This window comes from Oryctolagus cuniculus, chromosome 8, assembly GCF_964237555.1.
Source record: "Oryctolagus cuniculus chromosome 8, mOryCun1.1, whole genome shotgun sequence".
NCBI classification, from domain to species: domain Eukaryota; kingdom Metazoa; phylum Chordata; class Mammalia; order Lagomorpha; family Leporidae; genus Oryctolagus; species Oryctolagus cuniculus.
Genome location: NC_091439.1, coordinates 129,241,608 through 129,261,537, shown reverse-complemented (window position 1 = coordinate 129,261,537; position 19,930 = coordinate 129,241,608). Strand labels below are relative to the sequence as shown.

At 46.9% G+C, this 19,930-nt stretch overlaps 1 long non-coding RNA gene across 1 annotated transcript in view; it reads right to left on the bottom strand.

Moving 5' to 3' along the window:
* The window catches only part of LOC103346715 (probable ATP-dependent RNA helicase DDX60), a 100,140-nt gene extending 88,295 nt beyond the window's left edge, over window positions 1-11,845 (bottom strand). Inside the window, exons 1-2 of the long non-coding RNA XR_011378534.1 lie at window positions 11,312-11,845; window positions 10,739-10,832 (exon numbers count right to left, since the gene is read on the bottom strand). This is a non-coding gene — a long non-coding RNA (probable ATP-dependent RNA helicase DDX60). The remainder of the gene's footprint in view (window positions 1-10,738; window positions 10,833-11,311) is intronic.
* Window positions 11,846-19,930: the final 8,085 nt, after the last annotated feature.

Genomic DNA, 19,930 nt, shown 5'->3' with positions numbered 1-19,930 from the left:
CCTGGGAGGATGAGAGAAAAGTATCACAGAGAAGGAAGACCCTTGAGTTGGATATTTTGAAACATGGCTACGACTTTCTCAAGCTGAAAACACTGAGGAACATCAAGTAGTGGCTGCCTATCTGCAGAGCAGTGGCAAGTCTGGCATGACAGAAGCAGGGGCTGTGCAGCTTGGAAAAGGAAGCTGTGAACAGACCTGAGAACAAGGCCTTGGAATGCCCCCCTAAGGGATTAGGGCTTTTGAAAGTATGCAAGAGGAGATGAGAAAAGATCAGACAGTCCCCTGTGCTTTCTAGGGAAATGCAGGTGGTATGCAGGCCTGAAGCAGAAAAGCCTGGAAGAAAGAATCCGGAGAGCAATGAGACTTGGCAGCAGGCAGCCTCGGCCTGAGGGCTTGTGTAGGACCTGAGCCACCACTGACATAGATTCGGTGACGACTAGGAGACAGATGCTGGTAAAGAGGGTGCTGCCAAGCTTCCCAACTTGGAATGCAAGTCAGATGGAGCCGCCAATACAGAGATCAGTGCAATGTGTGGAGCAGGTTTGAATGGAACAGGAAGTCTGCGGTACCTGCAGGACACTCAAGTGTGTGTCCAAGAGGCAATGCAAACGGAGAGGTAGATCCCATGGTAGAGGCTGAGGATGGAGACACTGCTTTGGCAGGTAGTCTCATAGAGACGTCGGTTCAAGCCACAGCAGTACGATCACCTCGAGTTGATTCGAGTGCCCCAGGCCAGTGTTCCCGCACACACATTACGGTTCAGAACCACCCAGAGAAGAGAGGCCGGGAGTCAAGGCCGCTTCTCACGGACGCGGCCAAGACTGATTCCGGCCAGGGCCAGGAAACCCCCAAAACGGAACCCGGGCCGTGGGAAAAGTTCTTCCTCTCCCAACCCCCGCCTCCACCCGCCCACCGGCACTCCTGTCACACTCGCCCTCCCTCGACGCTGCCCCACACGCCTTCCTTCCCCTTCCTTCCACGCCACCCCACCTTCACGCCACCTTTTCCTTCTCCCCCCTTCCTCTCTCCTCCCGAATCTCCCTTGGCCGCCTCTCTCCTCCTCCTCTCCCCTCCACCCCTCACATGCACACCCCTTGCCTGCTATCTGCACCCCAGGCCCCACCTACCCCGTGACGACAGCAAGGCCATCGCGCCCAACTCACCAAAGAGCGTTTCTGCTCCTCTGGAACAGGAGCCGAGGCCCGAGGGGTAGACTTCCGGAATCTGCCCAAGAAGAGGCCCGCGCCTACACATTTCCAGAAGGGCAAGGTAACTGATGCGGCTGTCCCGGGCTGCAGTGTCTCTGATTCAGGCCTGACCCCGGAGGCACTGGGTCTCACTCAGGCTCCGCCAGCAGCATCGAGGACGGCTCCTCAAGACTTGAACAGGCTTTTGGGCAGGAACAGATGAGGAGCAGACTTCCATCTGAGGATGGCTGAGCAGGAGATGTACCTACGGGTACAATTCCTGGTCACAGCGCAGGGCGCAAATTCACTCCCCACAGGCAGCTGCCATGGCACCATGGGACACATCTGCATGCTGCTACGTCCAGTGTGGGGCGCCCAAGAGCCGATTCCAGTCCCGCTACTCCAGGTTGGGAACCAGGGAGGCAGCCGCTGATGGCCCAGGTACTTGGATCCTGCCTCCTTCCCTCCTGGGAGTCCTGAAAGGAGTCCTTGCCTCCTGGCTTCTGCCTGGCCCAGCGCTGGCCTTTGAAGCCGCCTGGGGAGAGAAGCAGTGCATGGGGCATCGCAAGCACTCTTGCTCTCTCTCAGTGATTGCCCATCTGGTGGTTCACCCCCCTCCCAGGTGGCTACAAAGGCCAGGGCTGGGCCAGGCTGAAACAGAAGCCAGGGACTTTATCTGGTGCCCCATTCTGAGAACCTGCCACCGGGCCCCTGGCTCCTGAATACTGGCTCCGGATCTGCTCAGCCCCTATCATTGAGCCAATTTGCAGAGGACCAGCAGATGAAAGACTTACTTTCTCTTTCTCTCTCTGCATGTAACTCCGAATTTCAAATAAACAAATAAGAACTTTATAAAAAAAAAAAAAAAGGGGGGGGGAGACATAGCTATAAATAAAATACTACATCACGGCCAACTACTAGAGTTTATATCGAACTTGATACTATATGCATCACCTGGCCTATTAACACAGAACTCCTGTGGGAAGGATAGTTAAAACCCGTGATTTGCAAACCCTTCCAAAAAGGAGACGAAGGGGAAAAATCTTCCATCTCATCCCTTCGGACCAACATTTTCCCAACATGCAAAACAAATGCATCATAAAGAACACGGCACATACGTATCTGTCATGACTGCGCTGTCACATTCCTTAACAAAATATTACCAAACGCGCTCCTGAAGCACAACCAAAGCTTAGCACGCTGGGTGCAACTCCAGGAATGCAAGGATGGCTACCATACACAATCAATATATCACAGAACAGAATAAACATGGGGAAAGCCCACAAAGTATCCCTATAGACACAGAAAACCTATTTCACAAAAACTCCCACCGCTTTGGCGATATTAAAAAAAAAAAAAAAAGGAATCATCAAATCAGGAACAGAAGGTAAACCTCGGCTTGACAATGGCCTCTCACTGAAAACCCACAGAGCGCTAACATCACACCAAATGCCAGTTAACCAGAAACTGTCCTCCTAGACCAGGAAACAGACGAGCGTTTTCGCTCTTATTCCTCCCCGTCAGCAGTCTCGGGGGTCTCGAGCAGGGCGGCTGGGCCATCAAAACGCAAACAGACGGGAACGCGGGGCCGCTCCAGGAGGAGACGGAGCCCCTCTGCTCTGGCACAGCTGCTCGCACACTGGGGAAAGTTCCAGACCGACCGTCCGCACAGCAAGACCACGACTCCACCCGCGCCTTCGGGACCCGAGAGCAACAGGCACGCCGGCCGCGAAGACTCGCAGCGGGAAACCCCAACAGCCCCCGCATCACTCACCGCCAAGGGGGCCCGGTCTGCTGGCGGCACAGGGGCCCGCGAAGGCCGCTGCTTCCACGAAGGGCCGAAGAAGAGAACCGCGCCCGGGAAACGGCGCGGCAGCCTCGGGCCGCAGCCTCTCTGAGCCCGGCCTGACCCCGGGGGCGCTGGGTCTCCCGCAGGCTCCGCCGGCAGCGTCCAGGACGGCTCCCGACGGCTCGCGCGGGCTCTCCGGCAGCAGCGGACGGGACCCGCGAAGACTCCTACCTGAGCGCCGCGGGCCACGAGGGGCCACTTCCGGGTCACAGCGCCGGGCGCAGGCGCACTCCCCATGGGCGGCCGCCGTGGCGCCGCGGGACGCACCTCCGCGCTGCCTGCCGCGTCCAATGTCCGAAGCCCCAGGGCTGCAGGCAGGGCGGCCTCTCCAGCCTGTGACCCAGGGACCACGCCTCCCGGCCTCCTGGGCGCCCTGAATGGAGGTCAAGCCTCCTGGCTTCTGCCTGGCCCGGCGCTGGCCGTTGGAGCCGCTTGGGGAGAGAAGCAGAGCACCGGGCATCGCGAGCCCTCTTGCCTCTTGCTCTCTCTCACGGATCGTCCCTCTGGGGGTTCAACCCCCAGGTGGCTACTAAGGCCGGGACCGGGCCAGGCCGAAGCAGAAGCCCGGGACTGTATCCGGTGCTCCACTCTGGGTTCAGGGGCCTGAGTCCTTGGGCCGTCTCCCTCTGCTTTCCCAGGCATGGCAGCAGACAGCTGGATCCCACGGGGAAAGGCTCCCAGGAGGGGCCGGCGCTGTGGGGGAGCGGGTAAAGCCACCGCCCGCAGCGCCTGCATCCACATGGGCGCAGGTTCGAGTCCCGGCTGCTCCACTTCCGGTGCAGCTCTCTGCAGAAGAGGGCCCAAATCCTTGGGCCCCTGCACCCATGCGGTACACCCCGGGGAGGCTCCTGGCTCCTGGCTTCAGATCCGCTCAGGCCTGCCCATTGCAGCCAATTGGGTAGCAGACCAGCAGATGGAAGACCTCTCCATAGCGATTCTCTCTCTCTCTCTCTCTCTCTCCCCCTCTCTCTCCCTCCCTCCAGCCCTCCCTGAATTTCATATAAATAAGATCTTCAAAAAAAATAAAAAAATTAAGAAAAGGAAGACATAGCTTTAAATAAAATACTACATCAAGGCCAACTATTACAGTTCATTACAATTTGATATTATATACATTACCTACCCTATTAACATAGAATTTGAAAAGGAATTTAACTCACTCTTAGAAAAGGTGTTGGTGGCAGGCAACGCAGCTCACTAGGCTAATCCTCCACCTAGTGGCGCCAGCACACCAGGTTCTAGTCCCGGTCGGGGTGCCGGATTCTGTCCCGGTTGCTCCCTCTTCCAGGCCAGCTCTCTGCTATGGCCCAGGAGTGCAGTAGAGGATGGCCCGAGTCCTTGGGCCCTGTACCCGCATGGGAGACCAGGATAAGTACCTGGCTCCTGCCTTTGGATCAGCGGCGGCCACTGGAGGGTGAACCAATGGCAAAGGAAGACCTTTCTCTCTGTCTCTCTCTCTCACTGTCCACTCTGCCTGTCAAAAAAAAAAAAAAAAAAAAAAAAAAAAAAAAAAAAAAAAAGGTGTTGGTACCCATTCTTTCTCTTCTACCTTAGAAACGTTCCGTGTGGTATTATCTATGACTTACGCATGAGGAAATCAATGTAGTTTATTTATTCAGACACTTGGGTACCCACTCGCACAGGGACTTGAGACACCTGTGATCTACAGAGTTCTCCACTGAACACAGGTCTGCTCCCCAACCTCCGCCCTCCACAGTCTAGGCCTGCATTTAATGGATGGAGCATGCTTGAACTAGGACAAACCGTGTCTTCCACAAAGCACCATAGAATACGTAAATGTAGCGTCTGAGGTCCCTCTTGGCATTTTCTACGTGCACGTTATCACGTTGGTACTTTTTCTCTCCTTTCTCAACGTTAGATACAAGTTGGGAGGGAGGAAGTCAAACTATCACTATTGGCAGAGGACATGATTCCATACAGAGGAGATCCACACGACTCCACTGAGAGACTATCAAAACTCAGAGTAGAGTTTGGTAAAGTGGCAGGATAGAAAATCAACAGCCTTTGTATACGCAGACAGTGCCGTGGCTCAGAAAGAACGTCTAGGACCAATCCCGTCCACATAGCTACAAAGAAAATACAGGCTCTGGGGACCATTTCAACCAAGGATGTCCACTATCTGAGAATCACAACAGATTAAAGAAAGGAATAGAAGAGGACAAAAAGCAAAAAACCAAATTGAGAAGCTTCTGCACTGCAAGCAAAACACTCGGCAAAGCGCAGAGGCAACTAACAGAATGGGAGAAATTATCTGCAAAGTATGCAGCTGGTAAAGGATTCACTACCAGAGGTTTTCAAGAAACTCAACAGCAGCAAAACAAACCACCCACTCAAGAAACGGGCCGAGGACTTCCGCAGGCATGGTTCAAGAAAGGAAATCCAAATGGCCAACAAACACATGCAAAAATGCTCAGGGTCACTAGCCATCAGGGAAATGCACAGCAATACTACAACAGCCTTGAGGATGTCAGGGGGGGAAAGGCGGCCTGCTCCGCTGTTGGTGGGAATGTAAACTGGTATAGCCACTGTGGGAGACAGTATGAGAAACCTCAGAAACCTGAATATAGACAAACCAGCCGTTCCACCCCGGGGAATATAGGCAAGGGAAAGGAAATCAGCATATGGAAGAGTCATATTTACTGCAGCTCATTTCACAACAGCAAAGATAGGCAATCAACCAAAATGCCGCTCTCCTGAAGACTGAAGAAAGAAATTACGGGCCATGTACACCACACATACATATACAGACCGCAGGGGAGAGGAAGGGCCATCATTTTGAAATAGCCCTGCCTATATGTTCTCCACTTGAGAACAAGGAGACCACTCTACCTTAGAGCCTAATCGACCTTGGGGAAGGACAATTAACCAACTCCTGCCCCTGGAAGACTTGCTGTCTTACACAGGGGATAAAAGAGCAAAGAAAAAGGCTAGAAAAGTATTGTGAAAGCTACAGGCTAGGGGTGTAGGCCAATGAAACCAAATATTCAATCCTAAGATTATACATGCTTTCTTCCTTCAATACTTTAGCACATCACCCGGGCTCCAGATCTATACCAGACACAGGTTCTATTTAAGAAGGAATTTCTAGGGAAACCCCAAAAAAGAGTGTGAGACACCAAAATAAAGGCCCCAAAGGAAAATGAAACCTCTGATACCTACAGCAAAGCAAACATTAAATAGCCTAACTCCCACCCAGAGGAACATAAACCTCACACTAAGTGACCTGCTTACTTTGCTTTCTATTACCTGATACATTGTGTCCAGCTTTCAGAAAAAAAAAAAAAAAAAGTTAAAGCAAGAAAAATGCAGTCTGAAGAGACAAAGCAAGCATCAAAACCAGGCCCTACCATGGCAAAGATTCTGGAGCTGTCTGACTGGGTTATTAAAACAACTGTAATAGAAAAATTGGACGATATACAGAACCACATGAATAATGCAAACAGATAGATGGAAACTCTCAAAGAATCAAAAGGGGCCGCCAGATCAAAACAACCACTGAGACAGAAACGAAGAATGTCTTGGAGGGGCTCATTATCAGACTAGACACTAGAGAGAAGACAATCCGTGAGCGGGTGTGTATCAATAAAAACTTCCTCAACTAAAAGCCAAAGAAAGAAATGGGGAAAACGCTAATGGAATGCCTAAGATTATGGGACAATTACAAAGGTATGACACACACAAAGCAGGAATACTAGAAGAAAGGAAGGAACAGGGGCAATATTGGAAGTAATGACGGCCGAAAACGTTCCAAAAGCTGAAGGTAAAAACGATAGAGGTTGAGGGGCTGGCGCTGTGGCGTAGCAGATACAGCTGCCACCTGCAGCATCGGCATCCCATATGGGTGCCGGTTCGAATCCCATATGCCCCACTTCCGATCCAGCTCTCTACTGTGGCCTGGGAAAGCAGCAAAAGATGGCTCAAGTCCTTGGTCCCCTGCACCCACATGGGAGACCCAGAAGGTCCTGGCTCCCGCCTTTGAATCGGCATAGCTCTGACCATTGTGGCCATCTGGGGAGTGAACCAGCAGATGGAAGACCTCTCTGTCTGCCTCTGCCTCTCTGTAATTCTGCCTTTCACATGAATAAATAAATACATCTTAAAAAAAAAAAAAAGGTTGAATATCACTGGTAGAAAATGTTTGGTGATAGAAATATCTCAGATGAGAAACAATGACTTGATCAGCCCTTGTCCTGACTGTCCAGGAACACCTTACTACTTTATTCCTTTTAGTATTTGTTTGTTCTACTTATTACCATTGGCTGAACTCTTTAATTTACACACAATTATTCTTAGGTGTTTAAATTCAACTGAAAAGTGATCCCTGTTAAATATAAGAGTGGGAATAAGAGAGGGAGGAGATGTACGGTTCGGCACATGCTCACTCAGACTTACCCTTAATGGTAGAGCTAGAAACGTGCCAGGGGATTCCAATTCAATCCCATCAATGTGGCATGTACCAATGCCATCTTACTAGTCTAAAGTGATCAGTTTCAGTTCATAATTGATCATAATGAGAGGATTAAATGTCAAAGGGATCACATAAACGAGTCTACTGTCTGCTTCTACTAACTGATAGAATTAAAAAGGAGAAAACAATCCAACATGGGAAGCAGGATACACAGCAGACTCATAGAATGGCCAAAGCCCTAAACAGCACTCTGGCCTCCGAATCAGCCCCTAAGGCATTCGGATCTGGCTAAAAAGCCCATGAGAGTATTTCAGGCATGGGAAGTCAAGACACTCTGGCAAAAGAAAAAAAATGACCTAAATTTAAGAACGCTGTGAGTGAGATCCCAGAGGAAAGAACAGGCCAGCAAAGAAGGAGGTACTTTTCTCTGAAGGGAGGAGAGAACTTCCACTTTGACTCTGGCCTTGTCTAAATAAGATCAGAGTTGGTGAACTCCAGAGGAACTTCCATAGCCTTGGCAGCTCATGACAAGAACCTCTGGTGATTACTGACGTCATCAATAAGAGTGTCCATTGTTAAATCAACAACAGGAGTCACTGTGCACTTACTCCCCATGTAACATCTCTGTCCTTAATGTGTTGTACTCTGTGAATGAATGCTAAAACTACTACTCAAACAGTACTCTATACTTTGTGTGTCTGTGTGGGTGCAGTCTGTTGGAATCTTTACTTGGTATATACTAATTTGATCTTCTATACATGAAGAGAATTGCAAATGAATTTTGATGAAGAATGGGATGGGAGAAGGAGTGGGGGATGGGATGGTTGCGGGTGGGATGGATGTTACTGGGGGAAAAGCCGCTATAATCCAAACATTGTGCTTTGGAAATTTATAGTTATTAAATAGAAGTTGAAAAACTAAAGTATGTGTGTATGTTGGTACAGTAGAGCATATGTGTAGTTTCTCAAATGGTAGCATCAACAGGAATAGAACAAAATTTTTCAAGTTAAAAGAGAGGTCAAAAAATCTATTAAAAAAGAAAAAGGAAAATAAATGTATTTAAAACTATTTTGGAAAATAAGAAAACAAGTATTCAAAATCAATCCCACGAAAACCCCTTTTGATGCCAGCTTGCCAACAGAAGACGTATATGCTCATATAATCACAGGCTCAACTAAGAGGTGATCCTTAACACTTTATAAGCATTTACCCACCTACTTAAAAACTTTTCATAACAAAAGAAATAGCTTTCGGGGCTGCCGTTGTGGGTGGGTGGGTTAATCCTCTGCCTGCAGCGCCTGCATCCCATGTGGGCGCCGGTTCTAGTCCCAGCTGCTCCTCTTCCAATCCAGCTCTCTGCTATGGCCTGGGAAAGCAGGGGAAGATGGCTCAAGTCCTTGGGCCCCTGCAGTCATGCCGGAGACAGGAAGAAGCTCCTGGCTCCTGGCTTCGGATCGGCACAGCTCCAGCCGTTGTGGCCATTTGGGGAGTGAACCACCAGACGGAAGGCCTTTCTCTCTGTCTCTCCCTCTCACTGTCTGTAACTCTGCCTCTCAAATACATACATACCTACTTACATCCATACAATCTTAAAAAACTAAATAGCTTTCTAACATTTTACTCTATGGATGCAGCAGAATTTGCTACTTACTTATATATTATTCTTTTCCATGTATATATTATTCCTAACTTCATTTTTCCTCCCTCATCAGAAAGGAAGACATGCTCAGTTTTGAAAAACTGTAAATCACAATCATTCAAAAAGGAGAGGATAAAAGCCACCATAACCCCTTCACTAGAATGAGCATGCTAACATGGAGGATTACCTTCTGTGCATTTATCCCATTCTTCATTACAACTAAGGTGACTTTAAACATCTTTGCACGTGAATGTTTGTTTGCATTTTTATTTCTTTAGAGTAGAAGATTGCAGAACAAGTGGATCATAAAGCACTAACTGTTTTGTGATCCTAGAATGCAATATCTAATTTCCTTTGGGAGCATTTCTTTCAATGCTGTTTTTCTCAATGCAGCCCCAGATTACTAAGTCTGAAGCTAAAGCAGCAACTCTTAAGGTTCCAAAAAAAAGCAATCATACACACATCTGACATCCTAGGAGCAGTGAGTCTCCCTTTCCATGCTCACAGCCCAGGCAGGCTGCCAGGTGTCTTCCCTGCGAGAGCCCACAGGCGGAAAACTCCACACCTCCTGGGCTGAGCTCACTCACTCCCTTCTTCCTTCTCCTGACAGGCCGGCACCACTAATCACCAAGCATTAGAACTAAGAGTTATCCTGAACCACCAATGTTACCTAAGTTCAATTGGTTAAGTTGTACCAGTAGCTACAACTGAACTGTCACTAAGGCCAACTGGTCCTATTTCACACAGACCTTGCACATCCTCCCCCTGCACAGCCACTGTCCCAGTTCAGAGTCTCATCGTGTCACCTACATAACTGCAATAGCTGCTCCCAGAAATTCACTCTGGATTTAAATCTATCCCAATTGTCTAAAATAAAAAGTCATACCATTCCATCAACATCTGTCCTTACACAACCACAACCACACACACAGGAAACTCAATGTATCAAAACCAAACTGCTGATTTCCCCATGAAACCTCTTGCTCTGGCCCCCTATCTTCCCCTGCAATAACTGACCCACCATTTCACCAGCAGCTCAAGTCAAACCCTAGCATCATTCTCACTCCTTCATTTCCATCAAGCCATCAGTGCCACCTGTAAACTTTCTCCACTTCTCTCCATTTTCAGCCTGAGCAGATTTGAAGCAGGAGCCTGCAGCTTCCTCCAGGATTCCCAAACAGTTGCAGGAGACCAAGGACTTGGGTACTCTTCTACTGCTGGGCCGGGCCACAGCAGAGCTGGAATGGAAGCGGAGGTGCTGGGACGGAAGTGGAGGTGCTGGGACTTGAACCACCACCCATATGGGATGCTGCTACTTCAGGCAGCAGCTTCATCCACTCTGCCACGGCTCGGCCCGCCCCCACCCCCAAATGCCCAGGTTGTTGCACTCGTGATCCAGCTGGCTGCTAACAAGCCCAGGAAAGCAGAGCAAGAGGCCCAAGGACTTGGGCACCCGAACCCACACTGGAGTCCTGGATAAAGTACCTGGCTTCTGCTTCAGCCTGGCGCAGCCCCAGGACATCGTAGCCACCTGGGGTGTGAACCCATACACTGACTCTCTCTCCACCACTGCCTCATCAGTAACTCTGCCTTTCACACCAGTCTTTAAAAAGAAAAAACAATCCAGTACTTACCATGAGGTGTCAGAACCTTGGACAGGCTGGAACAGAGCACAAAGGGATTCCTGGGGTTTCTCTAAGCTTCTGCTTTCTAGTCCTTGTGTGCAGTCTGTGAAAATTCACCGGATTACGTGCAAGTTAATTCGAGTGCCCCAGGCCAGTTTTCCCGCACACACATTACAGTTCAGAACCACCCAGAGAAGAGAGGCCGGGAGTCAAGGCCGCTTCTCACGGACGCGGCCAAGACTGATTCCAGCCAGGGCCAGGAAACCTCCAAAATGGAACCCGGGCCGTGGGAAAAGTTCTTCCTCTCCCAACCCCCGCCTCCACCCGCCCACCAGCACTCCTGTCACACTCGCCCTCCCTCGACGCTGCCCCACACGCCTTCCTTCCCCTTCCTTCCACGCCACCCCACCTTCACGCCACCTTTTCCTTCTCCCCCCTTCCTCTCTCCTCCCGAATCTCCCTTGGCCGCCTCTCTCCTCCTCCTCTCCCCTCCACCCCTCACATGCACACCCCTTGCCTGCTATCTGCACCCCAGGCCCCACCTACCCCGTGACGACAGCAAGGCCATCGCGCCCAACTCACCAAAGAGCGTTTCTGCTCCTCTGGAACAGGAGCCGAGGCCCGAGGGGTAGACTTCCAGACTGCCCAAGAAGAGGACCGCGCCTACACATTTCCAGAAGGGCAAGGTAACTGATGCGGCTGTCCCGGGCTGCAGTGTCTCTGATTCAGGCCTGACCCCGGAGGCACTGGGTCTCACTCAGGCTCCGCCAGCAGCATCGAGGACGGCTCCTCAAGACTTGAACAGGCTTTTGGGCAGGAACAGATGAGGAGCAGACTTCCATCTGAGGATGGCTGAGCAGGAGATGTACCTACGGGTACAATTCCTGGTCACAGCGCAGGGCGCAAATTCACTCCCCACAGGCAGCTGCCATGGCGCCATGGGACACATCTGCATGCTGCTACGTCCAGTGTGGGGTGCCCAAGAGCCGATTCCAATCCCGCTACTCCAGGTTGGGAACCAGGGAGGCAGCCGCTGATGGCCCAGGTACTTGGATCCTGCCTCCTTCCCTCCTGGGAGTCCTGAATGGAGTTCTTGCCTCCTGGCTTCTGCCTGGCCCGGCGCTTGCCTTTGAAGCCACTTGGGGAGAGAAGCAGTGCATGGGGCATCGCAAGCACTCTTGCTCTCTCTCAGTGATTGCCCATCTGGTGGTTCGCCCCCCTCCCAGGTGGCTACAAAGGCCAGGGCTGGGCCAGGCTGAAACAGAAGCCAGGGACTTTATCTGGTGCCCCATTCTGAGAACCTGCCACCGGGCCCCTGGCTCCTGAATACTGGCTCCGGATCTGCTCAGCTCCCATCATTGCGCTAATTTGGAGAGGACCAGCAGATGAAAGACTTACTTTCTCTTTCTCTCTCTCTGCATGTAACTCCGAATTTCAAATAAACAAATAAGAACTTTATAAAAAAAAAAAAGGGGGGGGGAGACATAGCTATAAATAAAATACTACATCACGGCCAACTACTAGAGTTTATATCGAACTTGATACTATATGCATCACCTGGCCTATTAACACAGAACTCCTGTGGGAAGGATAGTTAAAACCCGTGATTTGCAAACCCTTCCAAAAAGGAGACGAAGGGGAAAAATCTTCCATCTCATCCCTTCGGACCAACATTTTCCCAACATGCAAAACAAATGCATCATAAAGAACACGGCACATACGTATCTGTCATGACTGCGCTGTCACATTCCTTAACAAAATATTACCAAACGCGCTCCTGAAGCACAACCAAAGCTTAGCACGCTGGGTGCAACTCCAGGAATGCAAGGATGGCTACCATACACAATCAATATATCACAGAACAGAATAAACATGGGGAAAGCCCACAAAGTATCCCTATAGACACAGAAAACCTATTTCACAAAAACTCCCACCGCTTTGGCGATATTAAAAAAAAAAAAAAAAAGGAATCATCAAATCAGGAACAGAAGGTAAACCTCGGCTTGACAATGGCCTCTCACTGAAAACCCACAGAGCGCTAACATCACACCAAATGCCAGTTAACCGGAAACTGTCCTCCTAGACCAGGAAACAGACGAGCGTTTTCGCTCTTATTCCTCCCCGTCAGCAGTCTCGGGGGTCTCGAGCAGGGCGGCTGGGCCATCAAAACGCAAACAGACGGGAACGCGGGGCCGCTCCAGGAGGAGACGGAGCCCCTCTGCTCTGGCACAGCTGCTCGCACACTGGGGAAAGTTCCAGACCGACCGTCCGCACAGCAAGACCACGACTCCACCCGCGCCTTCGGGACCCGAGAGCAACAGGCACGCCGGCCGCGAAGACTCGCAGCGGGAAACCCCAACAGCCCCCGCATCACTCACCGCCAAGGGGGCCCGGTCTGCTGGCGGCACAGGGGCCCGCGAAGGCCGCTGCTTCCACGAAGGGCCGAAGAAGAGAACCGCGCCCGGGAAACGGCGCGGCAGCCTCGGGCCGCAGCCTCTCTGAGCCCGGCCTGACCCCGGGGGCGCTGGGTCTCCCGCAGGCTCCGCCGGCAGCGTCCAGGACGGCTCCCGACGGCTCGCGCGGGCTCTCCGGCAGCAGCGGACGGGACCCGCGAAGACTCCTACCTGAGCGCCGCGGGCCACGAGGGGCCACTTCCGGGGCACAAGGGGCCACTTCCGGGTCACAGCGCCGGGCGCAGGCGCACTCCCCAAGGGTGGCCACCGTGGCGCCACGGGACGCACCTGCGCGCTGCCTGCCGCGTCCAGCGTCCGACGCCCCAGGGCTGCAGGCGGGGCGGCCTCTCCAGCCTGTGACCCAGGGACCACGCCTCCCGGCCTCCTGGGCGCCCTGAATGGAGGTCAAGCCTCCTGGCTTCTGCCTGGCCCGGCGCTGGCCGTTGGAGCCGCTTGGGGAGAGAAGCAGAGCACCGGGCATCGCGAGCCCTCTTGCCTCTTGCTCTCTCTCACGGATCGTCCCTCTGGGGGTTCAACCCCCAGGTGGCTACTAAGGCCGGGACCGGGCCAGGCCGAAGCAGAAGCCCGGGACTGTATCCGGTGCTCCACTCTGGGTTCAGGGGCCTGAGTCCAACAAACACACAAATATGCTCAGGATCACTAGCCATAGGGAAACGCAAATCAAAACCACAATGAGGTTTCACCTCACCCCAGCTGGAATGACTATCATACAAAATCAAAAAATAACAAATACTGGTGAGGATATATGAAAAAGGTACCCTAATACACTGTTGGAGGGAATCAAAGGAGATGAAATCAGCATATGAAAGAGTTGTCTATACCCCTATGTTTATAGCAGCAGCTGATTACTGAATAACAAAAATGTGGTATATATACATGATGGAATTCTACTCAATCATAAAAAAGAATGAAATCCTGCCTTTTGTAACAAAATGGTTGCAACTGGAAGCCTGTCCCCAAAAGACAAATATATATTTTCCCTGACTTATGGTTACTAATACACAGAATACAAAAGAAGTGATGTATATAGCAAAAGTGACATTTTGAGATTTGATTATTGTTTATAGTGCCTGTCTATACTATTTGAATAACAGTGGTTTCTCTATTTACTCTTTGTTGAATTTTTTATTTAATGTAGTAGTAAACTTCTAATTATGAAGTAAATTGAAAGTAAGTCATTGTCAGTATGGAGATACCTTAGAAATCTGAATACAGACCTACCATATGACCCAGACATCCCTCTCCTGGGAATATGCCCAAAGGAAATGAAACCAGCATATGAAGGAGATCTCTGTACATCCATGTTTACTGCAGCTCAATTCACAATAGCTAAGGTACAGAATCAACCCAGATACCTGTCAACTTAAGACTGGATAAAGAAATTATGGTATATGTAAGCCATGGAATTATACACAGTGCTTAAAAAAATGAAATCCTGTCATTTACAACAACATGGATCCAACTGAAAACATTATACTTAGTGAAATAAGCCAGTCCCCAAAATGCAATGTTCTCCCTGATTTGTGGTAATTAATAAATATATGTTTATTATGTTCTCCCTGATTTGTGGTAATTAATAAACAACCTAAAAGGCAATTTAGAGAAGTGAAATTGACACGTTGAGATGCAATGACTTTGAACAGCCCTAGTCTCAACTGTTGAGGAACAGTTTTTTTTTTTTTTTCATACTATTCATTGAACTCTTTACTTAGTATAGGGTTTATCTTAGTGGATAAAGTTAATCAAAAGTGAATTGTAGCAGATAGTAAGAATGGGAATAGGAGAGGGAGGAGGAAGAAGGGTGGCAGTGGGGTGGGAGAGAGGGTAGGGTGGGAAGAATCACTATGTTCCTAAATTTGTATATCTGAAATGCATGAAGTTTATATACTTTAAATAAAAGGTTTCTAGGTAAAAAAAAAAAAAAGCTATATAGATTCCAAAAGTTTTTCTGCACCAAAATAAGATTCATTATTTTATTCAAAAAAAAGGAAAGAAAGTAGGTCATTGTAAAACTTAAATGAAAAACAAGAAAGGAAAGAGTGAGAGAGGGAGTTTAGGGTGGGAATAGTCATTACACTCTTAAAAATGAAAATTAAAACTGAAAATTTTAAAATTTTATGAAAAACATGAAATTTGTTCCCTATAGAAATAAAGATAAAAATGTTTTTGAAAAAATGAATTCAATGTTAAAGCAGCAAATTGGGGGCCATTTACTGCAGCTCAATTCACAATAGCTAAGGTACAGAATCAACCCAGATACCTGTCAACTTAAGACTGGATAAAGAAATTATGGTATATGTAAGCCATGGAATTATACACAGTGCTTAAAAAAATGAAATCCTGTCATTTACAACAACATGGATCCAACTGAAAACATTATACTTAGTGAAATAAGCCAGTCCCCAAAACGCAATGTTCTCCCTGATTTGTGGTAATTAATAAATATATGTTTGACTCTCACAGCGAGTTAAGACATTAACCTGCAGTATCAAAATCTCATCTAGGTGCCAGTTCAATTGTTGGTTGCTCTATTTTCAATATAGCTCTCTGCCAATGGTCTGGAAAAAGCAACAGAAGATGGCCCAGCTGTTTGGACCCTTGCATCCACCTGGGAAAGCGGGGTGAAGCTCCTGGCTCCTAACTCCTGGCTTCAGCTTGGCTCAGCCTTGCCTGTTGTGACCATTTAGGGAGTGAATCAGTACGTGGAAGATCTCTCTCTCTCTCTCTCTCTCTGTAATTCTGCCTTTCAAATAAACAAATCTTTAAAAAAAAGAAATAAAATATTTCTCTTTTTAATAATAGCTTCCACATTAGAACTGTTTTTGAAATGTAAGTAAACATCAAATGCATTTCTATATATATATATGCTTATGAATTACATAACCTAATTGTGGTTGAGATTTTTAATGTTATTCAAGCATAATTTCCTAAATATTTTCTTTTCTAGAATATATTAACACTTTCTGCAACCAAGACAAAAAATGTGTGACTCATAGTTTTTCATTCAGTCCTATAAGGAATCTGGGAGACAACAGAAACAATTTTTTCTATCTGATTTTAAAATAAGGGAGCAAAGAAAGGTAAATAAATAAAGAATGGGCTTCCTACATTTGGGCATGGCTTTCTGAAAAGGTGTTGCCTGGAGCTACAGTAGCCATTTGTAACCATGAAGACAAAATTATAAGTGACAATCTTGCTGAGGATGTCAAGTGGAGATCAAGGAAAACTGTATATCCTTGATAAAATTCCTGAGTCAAAGTAGCCAATCTTGGGGGTTGACATAGTGGTGCAGTGGGTTAAGCCACCACTTTCAATTCCATCATCCCACACTGGAGAGCCAATTTGCTCCACTTCCCACCCAACTTGTTACTACGCCTCGGAAGGCAGCAGATGGTGGCCCAAGTGCTTGAGACCCTCCACCCACATGGGGGACCTGGTTGAAGTTCTGGCTGCTGGCTTTGGCCTTGACAAACCCTGGCTGTTGTGACTATTTGGGGAGTGAACCAACAGATAGAAGATAGAGAAGATGGATCTCTCCCTACCGCCTGCCTCTCTCTTCTCTCTCCCTCTTTCTCCTACCATCTTCCTTTCTGTCATTTTGCCTATCAAATAAACAAATAAATATTTTTAATAACTGATCATGTCATAGCTCTCCTTGTTTCAGCTAAAAAAAGGTTCTTATAGTATACACCACTTTCAATTACATCACTTGGTGTTTTCAGTATAAAAAATTCTAAATTGGGGCTGGCACTGTGGCATAGCGGGTAAAGCCGCCATCTGCACTGTGGGCATCCCACATGGTTTGGAGTTCCAGCTGCTCTGCTTCCTACTTCCCATCCAGCTACCTGCAAATGCACCTGGGAAAGCAGCCACAGATGGTTCAAGTGCTTTGGCACCTGAACCTATAGGGGAGACCTGGACAGAGTTTTTGCTCCTGGCCTCAGCCTGGCCCAGCTCCAGCTGTTGTAGCCATCTGGAGAGCAAACCACTGGATGGAGGATCTCTGTATCTCCTTTTCTCCTTTCTCTCTCTGTAACTCTGACTTTCAAATAAATAAATCTTTTTTTTTTTCAAAGAAACTATTCTAAATGACGCACTAACATTTTAGGCAAACATCTTTGTCTAAGACTTCTAAACTACATTCTGACATTCCTATAGCAGAAACTACTTGTTTTCAACTAATATCCATTTTTCATTTGTGTTAGCAACAGAACTTCTGATTTTAGCTGTAGAGACACATACATCTCCCTGCCCCTCTGAGTGAATGCATGCCAAGAAATCCTTGCCAAACAGGTACCAGTGAGATTGGTGTGTAGGATTTCCCCAACGGAACCAGGCCTAGAGAGAAATCCTGCCCTCCACTGTCCCTCCCTCCCCTTCCCAGGAGCTGGAATCCAGATGTGCTGGCAGAGTTACAACAACCATCTGGAGCCACGAAGTAGAACAGAGCAAGAAAGAAAGGCATGACTCCTGCGTTCTGTGCTGCAACTGTCCTTGGTTGACTATGCTTGAACTGTTATATGATAGAGAATTCATCTTTGAAAAATTTTGTCACTGTTATTTTTGAGAGTTTTTTTATTTTAATATTAGCTTAGCCTTTACCCTAATGAAAAAATTTACCCATGATCTCTCTATCTCTTTCTGTGTCTCTTTTTCTCCCTCTCTGTGAATCTGCTATTCAAATAAACAAATCTTGAAAGAAAAATGTTCCCCAATAGGGAAAATGATTTATTTCAGTTTAGATGAGTTTAAATGCTGTAGAAGAACTTCTTGATTTTTCAATTTGTTCAAGGTAATTACCCATCAAAAATTTACATTAATTACATATGATTCTAGAAAGCTTTTTATGAAATTTATATTTTTGATTGACACCCTGTAATTGTACATACCATGAAGTAGAAGGTGATGTTTTGATTCATGTATGTATATCTGGATTAGACTAAGCCAGAGTAATTAGCACACTTATTATGGAAAGACTTTTTAGAAGTATGTTTACATGTGTCACATATGCAGATTGAATGTATAAATCATTAATAGATAAAAGTATCTGCAAACAATTTAATGTATTATTTTTATCACAATACATAATAACATAAAATAATAAATTACTATGTTGTTTAAAGCGTTCATCAATGAGAAGGAGATGTAGCTATTCTTCAACAAATAGACATGCATGGAGTGCTGGCAGTGACACAATGGATGAGTGTTGCATTGAGTCCTAGCTGCTCTACTTACAATCCACCTCCCTGCTATGCACCTGGGAAGCAACAGAAGGTGGCCTCCAAGTACTAGGGCCCTTGCCACCTGTGTGGGACACCAGGATGGAGTTATGGCTTTCTACCTTCAGCCAGGCCCTGGCTGCTGTGGCCATTTGGGGAATAAGCCAGAGGATAGAAGATCTCTATCTCATATTCATTCATATTCTGTCTCTCCTTCTCTCACTCTCTTTCTCTTCCTTTCAAGTAAATAAGCATATACATACATAAAATATTATATAAACTGAACATAGTAAGAAGCTTAAAATTCAAACATTTTTATGAACAAATACCAACTTTCTCTTTTGAGTCACAATTTCTTTTGTTTTGTCCTTGTGTTTGATTTCTTGGTGGGTTTTTTAGTCTAACAAGCAAGCTGTATGACTAAAAATTATCAAATTTAAATAACTGGGAGGCCAGCTGTCATTGTGCAAATATTTCATGGATTTCGTGTTCAAGCTGTTTTATTTGTCTGATATAAAACTACACAAGAATGCATGGGTAATAAGGCTCAGCAGATTTGTTGATTTACTATTTATACTTGTATAGTAATTTATTTACAACTTCAAACAATCAACTTCTACTCTCTCAAAAGAAGTTAAGAACTGTAAACATTTAAATACTGATATCATCAAATTCATAGCATTGTGAAAGGGTTGTAGAAATGTATGTTAACAGAACACTGACCTTCTAATAAAGACTATAAAATTAATGTAGGAAATACCTTTAAAATAATATTTTCTAACTACTATACCATATAGTATGTAAAATCACTGCAGCTATACATAATTTTTAAATGTCAAAGTTAAGTATTTTAATCAATGATGAGCATAATGTAAAACCTTATTGAGTACTCTATTATTCTATACAAACCCACTGGAGTGCTGTCTAAAATATTTATTTTAACATGTTATTTTAAATGTTGTGAAGCATACTACACATGTTCTGAGTAATGGTTAACATAAAAGTAAATGTATTCCTACAGTTAATTGTAAATTTTAGATTATTCATATTTTAATTATCCAACAAAAATTAAATTCCAAATTGCCTCTAGCAAAATTGGGTCATGCTGCTTTCATTCTGTGTGTGCCCAAGAATTGAAAACCCATTCAGGGAGGAAGCCTGATTTGTGAATGGCCTCCCAAGCTTTCCTACTTCCAAGCTCTTATTCAGGGCTCCCTAGGACTCAACACTTCTCTACTCCCCAGTTGCTAAGCTTTGGCAAATACTTATTCCTCAATACTCGCTTCAAGGAATCCTCTTCTATGAGAAATTTCCTGACCCAGGGTAAAAAAAAAAAAGGTAGGATTCTTGAGGTATTTGTCTTTGAATAACCACTGCCTGGCACAGTGAGGGAGAACAATGAAGGGGCAGTTTCAAAGAGATCGGTTGATTCATAAGTGGAATGAAAATGTCCAACCAACCAAAACTAAGGAAACATTTTTTTTTCAATTCTTGCAGTTTGTTATTTA